The 7176-nt window shown below is 41.1% G+C and overlaps 1 protein-coding gene across 1 annotated transcript in view; it reads right to left on the reverse strand.

Annotated features, from left to right (window-relative positions):
- The window catches only part of Fam20b (FAM20B, glycosaminoglycan xylosylkinase), a 37043-nt gene that overhangs the window by 24677 nt on the left and 5190 nt on the right, over positions 1–7176 (reverse strand). The window lies entirely within an intron of this gene.

Below are 7176 nucleotides of genomic sequence, written 5' to 3' on the forward strand. Positions count from 1 at the left end.
TTTCGAGACAGGGTTTCCCTGTGGCTTTGGAGCCTGTCCTGGAACTAGCTCTGTAGACCAGGCTGGTCTCGAACTCAGAGATCCGCCTGCCTCTGCCTCCCGAGTGCTGGGATTAAAGGCGTGCGCCACCATCGCCCGGCTGCAAGCCTAATATGTTACTTACCCTTTTAGTGATAGATGGCTAAAACTCAGCTTGAGAAGGCCCATTAACTAAAAATAGTGTGGGAAAGTCCTAAGAAAGATATTGCCTGGGTACATGGAAAATTCTAAAAAAAAAAAAATTCCCGTTTTAATTAAGAAGTGGGGTCATCTAGGAGCCATTTGGCTATTATATATATATTTCCAAAAATTATCAAAATGAAAACAAAACACTGAACTGCGCATAGTTCTTAACTCCAAGTTTTACTGTTCAAAACCTGTTAGTGAATCCTTGTCATGTCTGATAATCTTCCCAGCTCCCATTCCACATGATACCTTGGACGGCGGGTACTCCTGAGAATACCAACAAGAGTCCAGGAAAGAGGTGTAACTCCTTTTTAAATATAAATACCCAGCAATCAGACAAGCCATAGCTGTTATTCCTGTGACTAAGCACAACACTCAGACATGTACTCTCCTTAATCAGACCTCCACTAATTATTTTTCCTGGTAAAATGTGGATAATCAGATCTGGATGGATTAAGTAAAGAAAAACATTCCCCTATACCATCTGTCTGTTTAAGAATATGATCAGACCGCTCGTGAACCAGAGCAATACCACGGTCTTCAATGATGAGGCACACAGCAAGGATACTAATGCCATGGACCTAAATGAGTGCTGCTTCCAGTGTGGGCTAGCTACAGAGGGTGTCAAAACATAAAATTCAGTTTATTTGTATGCTGAGAGGTTGCTTTCCACTCCACTGGGCTTTGTTTCTTTGTTTGCTTTTTGAGACCAGGTCTCCTGTAGTTCAAGGCTGAACTCATGGTTTTCCTGCTAATAGCTCCCGAGTGCTGTGGTTATAGACATGGGCTGCAGTACCCAGCCCCACAAGGCCATTTCAAATGTGCACAAGCTTCCTCTGCTATATGCCTACAGCCTGTACTGTACAGCCCGGGGACAAAATAAGTGACAAGATAATAGGGTATTGCTTCATTCTGCAACTCATTCAACAACTTAAACCATTAATCTAAGAAATAAGACCAATACAGAAAACAGAGCAAACAACTGGGCTGAGACACTCCCATCTAAATTTAAGGCTGCTTCTTTAACAACTGGAAACAACCCAAGAGCAAAATTCTGAGCAATGCCTTTCTTGAGCCAGCTGATATGACGTTCATTTTCAACCATTCCTTCCTGTTCCTTTCATGAAGGAAGCAGAAAGTGAAAGTTAAATTCAAATCTGAATTATCCCCAGCCACCTGTTCTGTTTGATCACCATTTCTCATAACACTGTTAAGCTGGAACAAAAGCTGTGTGAGTACAACTAAAAATGTAATTGTTTTTATTTAGTTGTTTCTTAAGTTAGCACACAAAGTAATAGGTTCCATTATGCTGCAATGTAATTGTGATGGTACCAGACTTGGCATGGAGCTCAGTAAGAGCAGTTCCTGGAAATTATGCACAACAGCAGTATTAGGAGAGTGGATTAGAGTGTTAGCTCTAATGACACTGTTGTTTCATCCGTTAGTTCAACAATACACACTGCAGGGTGCAGTGATAAAGGAAACAGGAAAACAGCATCTTCAGCACCTCCACCCCCACCTAGTCACAGATGAACAGTGGACAGTTCTGGCTAAAGGGGACAGCTACACAGGCTTTGCCTTTCTATAAAATGCACTTTGGCACTAAAGTCTGGCTAACTAGACTCTGATAATACATATCTAATGGTTGTGCTTATTTTATGCAGAATAACCTTCCCTCATATTACAAAAAATAGCCCTTCCAAACCTGTTTTGCTTTACTAGCCTTAATCCTGAAGCAATCTTTCTGTGTCCCCCACCCCCCACCCCACTTGCAGGGAGTGTAGACACATACCACCCCATCACATCAGGCTTGGGGTTTGCCTTGCTGGGGATTAAACCCAGGGCCTTATGAATGCTAACCAAGTGCTCTAAAATTGAGCTATACACCCCACTCATATCTCTTTAAGTTTTAGAAGTCCCAAAATTAAGATAAAAGGGTTTGAGTCTGAAACCCAGTTTGTAAGCCTTTTCTAAGTTTTGAAATATCATTACCTTTTGAGAGGCCTCATAGAACATACTCATCATTTCAGGCCTGCAAACAATTCATCTACTCAGGTAGAGCAGAAATTTATAGAGGGAGTTGAATTCTTCAATTGTTACAATATCAATTTCATCTTTGAAGAATTAGTGGGAACAGACGTGGGAAAAGGAGAAGTAAGTTTTCATGTTTGTGATTGATGAGTTGCCACTTCCAGGTAAAATAAATTAAGACTGCACGCAGTGTATCACTATTCTTTCTTCTTTTGAAAGGAGAGAAACTGTTTGAGATAGGGCCTCACTATGTAGTCCAGGCTGGCCTTGAACTCAAGCCATCTCAGTGTGGTGAGTGGTGGAATTACTGGCGGTACCCACATACCTGTCAAAGACTTAGCATTGTTCTTTCCCAAAGACTTCTACTTCCATAACCCCAGCTGCCAGAGCTCTGTGGTGCTCAGCACCTCCTACTGGACCCTGGAAAAAAGTTATCTGGACCTGTAGGCTTCAATAGAGCCTCATTAGTCCCATGATCATCCTGAGTTCTACAAATTCCTTAATAGGGCATTAAAGCCTTACTCCAAGTGGTATTAAGTGAGGCAGTCCTCACTGTCTATCTTGGCTTCCACCAGTGAACTAACTTAGCGATGCTGGTTTCCCCTTGTTGTATGTACAGTTACCTTTTGTTCCCACCATTCTTTCTCAATGTTCTTAAAATCCCTTTCTCCTCACCTCGTGTTTAAAACCTAACCCTTCCCTCACAGCCCATCTCAAGGGCATTCTAGTCCCTGTCCATCCTCTCTGTTGGCACCTCCCTCCTTCTGACTAGGACATAAACTACATTCTGCCTTAAATTGCCTTGCTCAGAAATAGAGCTCCTTAGGAGGACCCCCAGCTCTTTTACACTCGAGAAAGGGTGCCCACGACCCAGCTTTCAGGCTTTTTAAATGATAATTATTAGTATCCTTTTTGATGTGAGGCAAGCAGTTTACTGCAAGCTGAATTTTTAAGATCACCTACTTCAGATATAAGATAATAAAAGCAGGGTTACTGGGTATTTTCCAAACTTCCCATAAAAACCTCCCTAGTGTTCCCAGAGTAGCACTGTACGCCTGCTCTACTTCAGGTCCTCACCTCCTACTGTAAAACGCTCACAGTGCAACACTGTCCAGTTATACTATGGTCATTTGTTTTCATGATTGTTATATGGAACAGAGCCTACTTCAAAGAACAAGTAGACTCAGGGTAATAGCATAACTCAGAAAGTGTTAAATATAAAAGAGGCAGTGTAAGTGGAACACTTGCCAAGTCTCCACACTAAAAGCTGGCATGAACCCAGAGTGCAGAGTTCTGGGAAGCAGATCTTTCTAAGCAGTTTTCCTAGGAACCCTATTTCACTCCCAGCAGCCCATGTGGGGCTTGCCACACTTTGACTCTTCACACACATACACCACCACTCTGTGTGTGGGACACATCTTTGGAAGCGCACAACCTTAGAATGCAAAGTGCTTCTACAAGAGCTTCACAGATTCAGAGGGAAGGAAATGTGATATCTTAGTACAAAGTCCTCCGTTCAAGAATCCAGTGATGATGCAATGAAGGTACACAGAGAAACGCCTATGAGGGTCTAAACCTTACACTAAGGAATGTGACAACACCTAGCCCAATATTTACTGGAGGGCCCTCTAAGCCACAGCTCTAGAGAGGCTCCAAGCCTCGTCAACAGCTGAGCCCCTTTAAATGGGCCCAATTTGACAACCTCACACTAATCCCAACTTTTATTCACAGCGATGAGAAATGAAAGTTTCAGTGAAAATGAACAGAAGTTTCTTTGCTTTGCGAGAATTTTACCACACAAACGAAAGCCTTGTGACTGTGAAGGGCCACAGAACACGGAATATTCAGTTACATTTTGTGCAGAGGACTAGGACATGTGACACAGGGAGACTTTATTAAATAGCTAGTACGTGACTACATTTACGCATGCTCTTTTCTTGTCCCTATCCTGACTACAAACTATAACATCCCCATTACGAAACAATCTCTTTGTAAAGCATTGGTTTCATCAAAACTGAAGATTTGGTAATTGTAAGAAAAAAATAGGATCTCAATGTAAAAATTTTACATTTGACTATTTATTTTGAATGTATGGGCGAACACGCCCAAGACATGTATGGAAGTCATGGTTTCTGGGGACCGTAGAGGCTATCTATCCGGACAGCCCAGATCTGAATTGAATTAAGATTTTCTTGTTGACTATTTCCACAGATAATCATCAATAATAGTTCCTCCCACCAAAGGGTGGGGTCTGTTTTTTCTGCTCCTGATTTGAGCTGGTTTTGCAGCTTGCTTTGATCAAAAGGCTGTACAAGTAGATGTGTCCCACTTTTGAGCCGAGGCATTAAGACACCTGGCAATTTCCACATTCACTTTTTGGATCTAACTACTATGTTTGGTTAGACTGCCACATGAGTGACCTATATAGATAGAGGCTTTGTAAGCACCCAGCTAGTCTGGTCAAGCCAGGGGAAATGCCAGAAAGGTAAGTAAAGTGATCAAAGGCATTTCAGTCCCAGGTGAATTCTGAGATGCACAGAGCCATACATGAGACCCCAGACCATACCAGGTGGGCAGTAGCCAATCAGCTGAGAACACATGACCTACGTAATTATAAGAAAAAACAGATTACTGTCTTAAGCAACTATGTACTTTGAAGCAGTTGTAGAACTTTCTGTGTTATGTCTTTCATCAACTCTTTTGGTGATCTTAAATATTCTGGAGGTGGAGCTGGGGATATGAAAACAAGGTATATGGCTAAAAACAATTTGGGAGTGGGGTGGTGACAATAAATTAATCATTAAGCATAAATAAAGAGCAGATTGATAAATGGTTAGACCAGGTACTCTTGTAAATGATTACCAATACTTTCTATGGAGCAACAGTTATTGTAAAATTATGTGCTTATTTCTTTTCTGACATGTATTGTAGATGTTTAGGAGGAAACAGTCCCTTAGAAGTAACACAAGTGCTATGGAACAATGCTCTTGTACACTGTAAAGATTTGTCACTCATATTGGTTTAATAAAACATAGATTGGTCAGTAGTCAGGCAGGAAGTATAAGTGGGGTAACCAGACCAGGAGAAATCTGGGAAGGAAAAGGCAGAGAGTCAGTCACCAGCTAGAAGCAGAGAAAGCAAGATGAGAATGCCTCACTAAGAAAAAGTACCAAGCCATGTGGCTAAACATCGAAAAAATTACTGGGTTAATTTAAGTCATAAGAGCTAATTAGTAATAAGCCTGTGCTAATAAGTCAAACAGTGTATAATTAATATAAGCCTCTGTGTGTTTCTTTGAGACTAAATGGCTGTGGGACCTGGTGAGACAAAAACTTCCATCTAGAGTCTCAACTTGAGGCCAGGCGGTGGTGGCGCACGCCTTTAATCCCAGCACTTGGGAGGCAGAGGCAGGCGGATCTCTGTGAGTTTGAGACCAGCCTGGTCTACAGAGCTAGTTCCAGGACAGGCTCCAAAAAACCACAGAGAAACCCTGTCTCGAAAAACCAAAAAAAAAAAAAAAAAAAAATAGAGTCTCAACTTGACTGTGTTAGTCAATTTTCACTGCTGTGATAAAATACTTGAACTAATTAGCTTAAAAGAGGAAGCATTTATTTGGTCCTATGGGTTTAGAGGTTTTGGTCTATCTGCAGCCAGCTCCACTGCTTTTGTGCCTAAGATGAAGCAGAACATGACAGGAAGCACATGGCAGAGCAAAGACTCTTACCACATGGCCAGAAAGCAGAAAAAAGGAGCAAAGGTCTAGTGATAAGACACACTCTTTAAAGGCACCCCCACTGCTCTACTTCTAGCTAACAGTCACTCATCAGTAGACTTTGAAGAATTAGCACTCTTATAATCCAGTGAATTCCCAAGAGCCTCATCTCTGAACAGTGCACTGGGGCCAAGCTCCAATACACAATTTTGGGAGAGGCATTGCATATCCAACCCTAATATGAAGCACTTACTAAAATCTACTTACATACTTTACAGCCTTACTTATAATCATGAAGTGCAAGATTGCTATCACTCATACTACACATACTCAGCCTGTAATGCCTGACCTTTGTATTTCAGCCAAAGTATATACAACAGCAAAACTCCAAACCCTTTAATACAGAGGGCACAAGACACTTTCACCCTGATGTACTGAACCTTTGATTTTTTTAAATTTTTTTTATATAATTTATTTAGCTTTGTTTTATGTACACTGGTGTGACAGTGTCAAATCCTCTGGAACTGGAGTTACAGACAGTTGTTAGCTGTCATGTGGGTGCTGGGAATTGAACCTGGGTCCTCTGGAAGAGCAGTTAGTGCTCTTAACCACTGAACCATCTCTCCAGCCCGACCCTTTGAGTTTTTTAACTGGCGTTGACTTTACAGCAGAGTCACATTGTATTAGCTATTGTGAGTTTACATCCTTTACCCTTTAGAACAAATATAATTCCACCATGTTCAATGTAACTAAAACAGGCGAGAAGCATGACCTAAATTCTATTTCACACAAAAAATCAGAAATACAGCATGCCTTTCACTAGTCTTTCATTCAGAAAACTTGCTCTATGCTTAATAATGACTTTATCCTTAAAACTGTTTAAAGCTTAAAGATCTTAAAACTTAAGTGTTGAGAGCAACTTAGAGCATAGATATTAAAAATATCTAATTCCCAGTCCAAATTGGACTGTTAGATCTTCCTTAATATTTTCTTTTTTTTTCTTCCTTAATATTTTCATTTCCATTTAAACATCCATACAATATCTGAAAAATAAGACTCTTCCATGTAAAGTCTTTTAACAGTTCCTTGTGAAGGACATCAATTAAAAATGACCAAAGCCGGGCGGTGGTGGTGCACGCCTTTAATCCCAGCACTCGGGAGGCAGAGGCAGGTGGATCTCTGTGAGTTCGAGACCAGCCTGGTCTACA

Source organism: Microtus ochrogaster, assembly GCF_000317375.1.
Source record: "Microtus ochrogaster isolate Prairie Vole_2 chromosome 6 unlocalized genomic scaffold, MicOch1.0 chr6_random_2, whole genome shotgun sequence".
NCBI lineage: Eukaryota > Metazoa > Chordata > Mammalia > Rodentia > Cricetidae > Microtus > Microtus ochrogaster.